Source organism: Cetorhinus maximus, chromosome 15 (assembly GCF_964194155.1).
Source record: "Cetorhinus maximus chromosome 15, sCetMax3.hap1.1, whole genome shotgun sequence".
Taxonomy (NCBI): Eukaryota; Metazoa; Chordata; class Chondrichthyes; order Lamniformes; family Cetorhinidae; genus Cetorhinus; species Cetorhinus maximus.
This window is the reverse complement of record NC_135893.1, coordinates 88944858-88951037: the sequence shown is the minus strand read 5'-3', so window position 1 is coordinate 88951037 and position 6180 is coordinate 88944858. Positions and strand designations below refer to the sequence as shown.

General features: G+C 44.1%; 1 long non-coding RNA gene across 1 annotated transcript in view; it reads right to left on the bottom strand.

The window, feature by feature from the left end:
- Window positions 1-1433: 1433 nt before the first annotated feature.
- Window positions 1434-6180, bottom strand: part of LOC144690986 (uncharacterized) — a 29648-nt gene continuing 24901 nt past the window's right edge. The window contains exons 5-6 of the long non-coding RNA XR_013579023.1: window positions 2544-2916; window positions 1434-1620 (exon numbers count right to left, since the gene is read on the bottom strand). This is a non-coding gene — a long non-coding RNA (uncharacterized LOC144690986). The remainder of the gene's footprint in view (window positions 1621-2543; window positions 2917-6180) is intronic.

The following is a 6180-nucleotide window of genomic DNA, read 5'->3' as shown; positions in this document are numbered from 1 at the left end:
CTCTGCCGCTGCCTGCTGCGTATCAGACAGTGCAATGTGCTCACCAGATTGTGATCCTGAGGCTATTCTGAAGCTAGGTCCCACTGAGGTGTGTGTCTCTGCACTGGTGGAGGGTGTGGGTGAGCGCTGTGATGGGACTTCAAGGAGGATGTCTCCAGATTCCTCTTCAGAGGTTTCTTCGGGGCTTGATTGGAGGCCCTGGGTCATGGACTCGATCGGCTGTTTCCCAGATGTGCCTGTGAAAGCGAGGAGAGGTAAATAGTGCATGGCAGTGGCCTGTGAAACAGGACACATCACTCACAGCATGGTTGTCTGATGGATGTTGCACTGCTGGATCCTCACTTGCTAGAGCAGCGCCGACCTCACCGTCAGCACAGGACCGGTCCTGGTCATTGGCGGTCAGTTGGATGGCTCTGTTTTCAAAGTCGGTGAGGACCTTGATTTCAGGTATTCCTCCACCAGTCTGCAACTTCTCTGTTTTTTTGTGTACCAGCTTGTCCTTTATGAATAGAGATGATGCGGGTGTAAGCAGGGCGCCTGCCAGGCCAGATGATAAGTATGCCTGGCATGTGTGGGTAGTGAGTGGTCCCATGGACGGGATGAGGACAATGACGGTGAATGTGAGAGAGTGAATGGTGATGTCCCTTGAACTGGCCGTGAGTGAGACCCCTGTGGGTGTGTGATGGGTTTGTGAGTGTGTGAGTTGAGAGTCATGAGAAGAGTGACTTACCCTGGCAGAACGAAGGAGATCATTCATCCTCTTCCAACTAGGCACTTTACAGCCTTCCGGACTGAATATTGAGATCAACAATTTTAGATCATGAACTCTCTCCTCCATCCCCACCCCCTTTCCGTTTTTTCCCCCTCCTTTTTGTTTTTCCAATAATTTATATAGATTTTTCTTTTCCCACCTATTTCCATTATTTTTAAATGTATTTCCATCCATTGTTTTATCTCTACCTTTTAGCCTTTTTCGATTCCTTCACCCCACCCCCACTAGGGCTATCTGTACCTTGCTTGTCCTGCTTTCTACCCTTAATTAGCACATTCCTTTAGATAATATCACCACCTTCAACACTTCTTTGTCCTTTTGTCTGTGACATCTTTTGGTTATCTCCACCTATCACTGGCCCTCTATCCAGCTCTACCTGTCTCACCACCCCCCTTAAACCAGCTTATATTTCACCCCTTTTCTATTTTTACTTAGTTCTGTTGAAGGGTCATGAGAACTCGAAACGTCAACTGTGCTTCTCTCCACCAATGCTGCCAGACCTGCTGAGTTTTTCCAGGTATTTTTGTTTTTGTTTTTGTTTTGGACTTCCAGCATCCGCAGTTCTTTGCTTTTATTCATCTACCTGATACTTCCAGTAATGCTACCCCAGACCAACTCCAGCATCAACTGCTTCCCAGTCAGAAGATAAACTCATTAAATTAGCAACAGCAGCATTATTTATTATACATAAGGAAGCAAAAGGCAGGAGCCATATTGAAGTTCATGTGACACTGAAGCATCATACCACCTTTATTCGCAGTTTTAATTTAGCAGGTAGTCCATTTCCTTTCTTAAGCTAATGCGCACGGACGCCAGAGAAAATGCCGGTGATACACAACATGTCATATCTGTAAAGAGAAAGGCAGATCAAAGCTCAATAAAAAAATATAGACCCTTGGTCAAAACTGCACCCGTTCTGAAGAAGGATGTGCACCTTAAACAAAATCAGAAAATGCTGGAAAAGCTCAGCAGGTCTGACAGCATCAGTGGAGAGACAAACAGAGTTAACGGATGGACTCGAAACGTTAACTCTGTTTCTCTCTCCACGGACGCTGCTAGACCTGCTGAGCTTTTCCAGCATTTTCTGTTTTTGTTTCAGATTTCCAGCATCCGCAGTATTTTGCTTCCCTAAGCTCTGCTCTACCTTTTCCCCATACAGTTGTTCCATATTTTCAGCACTTTGTTTTTTATTTCAGACTTCTGGCATTTACAATTTTTCTGATTTTATTCACAACTGTCACAGCCAGTGCTTTGGTTCACACATCAAACTTGCCCTAAATTTAAAATCAAATTATTTTGAATGTTACTATTTTGACAGCTACCTTTAAATAATTAATTTGCGATGCCACCAGCACTAGGTCAATTTAACATAAATTGAAATTGAGAATATGTGTAAAAGATGCTGGTTCCTTACATTATATGCAGTGACATTTTAAAATAAGTTTTCATGAATTTAAAATCTTGCTTTGAATTGCATGTACTAAGAGTAACATTCATATACTGCAAGCTTAATCAGTTTAATAAATATACATATGTCTATCAGTGTACGTAAATAAAAAAAACTGTTAATAACTTAATTAATGGTCCATCATTGATTGATAATTGATGGAGTTTTGTTAGGCAAGGGAATCAAGGGAATTTTATGGCCTCTCCTGCTGCTGGGATTTTCTGCTCCTGCCAAAATCAATGGACTTTTGAATGGCTCATTGCATTTTCTGGGCCGGTCAGAATTCCACCCATTGGCACTGATCAATATATCGCCATCCCTTACCGTGTTTCCCAATCCTTCGTCTGGCGACTCCTCCTGCATTGCCAAACCTTGGCAATGAGCCAAGGTGGGTAGACGGAGATAAGATGCAGATCAGCCATGATTTAGCAGGCTCATGGGGCTGAATGGCCTACCCCTTTTCCCATGTTCCTGTCTTCCGTCCAATGCAGGCGAGGCTCTATAATAGAAACTTGCGCAGTCCATCAGAAATTTGCTGCAAAACGCATCCTTATAAAACAGAAAATCGTTACGGTCCAGTCTGTTAAGAATTGCCATTCGTCCAAGGCATCTTTCTGGAGCCTCAAGTCCGGCTGGAGTTCGATGGCAGGACCTTGCAAGGCTGCAGATCAGGCAAAACATCTCTCACCCGCAGAGACTAGAGGGAAAAGTAAAGAGGTAACACTCAATCAAACTGCAGCATTTCCACAACAAAACTAAACTCATGCATGTACATCATCACATACATCCTGCCATCTACAGAACCAAGCTCAAGGTGCTCATTTTGAAGTACAACTGCCCACCAATATTACAGATACAGTCATCTTTTGAGTTTTTAAGTGTATAAACAATATCTCATTAAAAGGCAAACTAGGGAAGGGATGAGGAGAATTATTTTAGTGTGTTATGATTTAGAATGCACTGCCTGAAAGGGTGGTGGAAGCAGATTCAATAATAACTTTCAAATGGGAGTTGATACACATTTGGAAAGGAAAGATTTTCAGGGCTTTTGGTAAAGAACAAGGAGGGAGTGCGAGTCCTCCCTGCACAGGCACGATGAGCCGAATGGCCTCCCGTGATGTATGACTATATGTGTAAACCTTAATGCAATCCTTTCGGAATTAGCCCCGTTCTTACTACTAGTTGCACTTCAACAATCTACAGAAAGATCTCGATGTGAAAGCCCCAGTCAAATATCGAGGGCAGAACCATTGGGTGGAATTTTATGGCCCCTCCCACCAGCGGGATTCCCCCCCCCCCACCCCACCAAAATCAATGGACTTTTGAATGGCTCGCCGCATTTTCTGAGTCCGTCAGAATTCCACCCATTGGCACTGATCGATATATCACCATCCCTTAGCGTGCTTCCCAAACCTTTGTCCAGCGACTCCTCCTGCATTGCCAAACCTTGGCTTTGGACAAACTTGATCCCAGACAGATCCTGTCAGCGATGGGCTAACCCTTGTTGGATCTGTGGATCCAAAGGTGGGTAGATTTTGGCCGTGAGACCAGCCGCTCTCGGATTGGTGCTCAGCGAGAGATGGAGCAGCAAGCTCTGGCAGTTCTGAGGCTGGAGAGTGCCTAGTGTAAGGGGATTGGTGGATCCCTAGTAGGATCTTGGAGGTGCGTCCTGCTGTATAATAGTGAGTTTTCACTGCCTACTTGTACCAAGCCTCCAATGGATCCAAGGATAGCAGCACCACGATGAAAGACACTGAGAGCAGGAGAGGAGTGTGGCACTGCCTCACTACCAACATTGTGTAGATCAGGAGGCTGGGAGCTCCCTTTCATTCTTTAACTGGGTTATATACACAATTCGATCAGTAATTCTCTGGCCCGTGATTCAAAAACCTCTTGGGACCAATAAAAGAAAATTAAAGTGCTGAATAGTTTCACCCTTTTCAGCCTGATTATTCATCCATCAATTCAACAATAATGGCCCATAATCACTGTTAAGAGTGACCCCCAACACCTTGTCATCTTTCGGTGACGCAAAAAGAAGCATTTATAACTCTAATACCAATGATTAGCTCGTCAGTAACTTGCTCTCGGCTTTTAAAAATGTTGCCACGTTGGCTGCCTGCTTCTCCAATTGTTTGGCTCAGTGTTTTGAGTATTTGAGTATAACCATTGCTTGCTTACTGGCAATAGAATCATCAACTTGTCCTTCTCCTAAGATTAAGTCATTGCGTGAAGTTTTATAAAAGCGTTGGATCGCCATTTTAAGGCAATCGCTTTTCTAAAGAATTTGGATAATATTTAAGTTTCGAATATTAAAAACTAGTATAAATTTAAGTGATGCCCATAACTTTAGTATGCCTGTCATGCCATATTTAGAATGTTAGATGGTGCAGCTGCTCAGGATACTGGAGTAGAAAAGGGCTAAAAGTGAAAAAGTTAAATCCTTTCACACCCTATCAAAGACCTTCCCTTTTGTTCTTCTTCCTACTCTACCCGCCTTTTACTCGTTCAAAGCCTATAACATTTCTAACTTTTTCCAGTTCTGGTGAATGTTCACCGACCCGAAACGTTAACTCTCTCTGCAAATGATTTTTATTCAAGTTAAACCCTTTGATGTTCATGAATGTGGGTGGATTCAGGAGCTAAGCAAAACAAAGAGTTCAAATCTAAGATTTCAAATGACATGGATGGCATCTGTCCATCTCAGGAGGCAATGGGCTGTGCCCAGGGGGCATGCCATTCTTTATTGAATGGGGCTGTAGTGGATGGTTCGTGAGTGGCAGTCCCTTCCGCAGCTAGCACAGGTGAATAGGGTTGGTCCGAGGCCGACTAACGTTTTTTCCTTCCGGCGGGCTCTGTTTTCCGCTATCTGGTCATTTCTTTTGTCCTCTGCTTTTTCCATGTCCTGACTGCTTGTCTCCAGGCACTCCGATGAGCAGCAAGGACTTCCCATTCATCGACTCTGTTCCTGGTTAGTTTGAAGTCTCGTTTGCAGACGTCCTTGTATCGCAGGCGTGGGCGACCGGTTGGTCTCGTGCCGATAGGAACCACGCCACAGAGCAAGTCTTTTGGGATGCGGCTGTCATCCATTCAACTCACATGACCCAGCCAAAGGAGTCACCGCTGACTCAAAAGAGCGAACACGCTGGGGATCCCTGCACACTGGCACACTTCCATACTCAGCACTCTGTCTTGCCAGGAGATGCCCGATATTTGTCAGAGGCAGCAGAGGTGAAAGCTGTTCAGCCGCTTTTCTTGGCTTGAATAAGTTGCCCGTGCCTCACTAGTGTAAAGGAGGATGCTGAGAACACAAGCAGTGGTACACACAGAGCTTCGTATTTTCAGCTAGTTTGCTTTTGGTCCACACTTGGCCTCTCAGCTTCAACATGACAGCTGCAGCCTTGGCAATCCTGGTGCTGATTTCGGCATTAAGGGGCAGGTTGCTGGTAATTGTTGATCGACAGTATGTGAAGCTGTCGATGACCTCGAGCGTGAGATTGTCAGTGTTGATGGAAGGTAGAATCCTTTTGCAAATCTTAGATTCCAAATGACAGATGTAATAGATATTAGAAGTCGTCACTGCTTGTGCAGATAAATGAAATGCGTGAATGGAGTGGGTGCAGTGTATGTAGATTTTTAGAAGGTGTTTGATAAGGTATCTAGTCACAAAGACTTAGGCATATGGTATGAGAAGTAGCAGGATGGAGAGAGTTGCTTGATAGACGGGAGAGTTAGTGTAAATTGATGCTGTTTGGATTAGAGCAGATGGCAGACACAATTTAATGTGACGATATGTGAGGTGAGACATTTTGGGAAGGAAAAGACAGAATGGAAATTTACTATCAGTGGAAAGATGCTGAAAAGTGTGAATGAATAAAGAGACCAAGGATTTAAAACAGGTAATTTCTTGGATGTACGATGAGAAGAAATAATGACTTTATAGTAAGCATTAGTTAAGGCA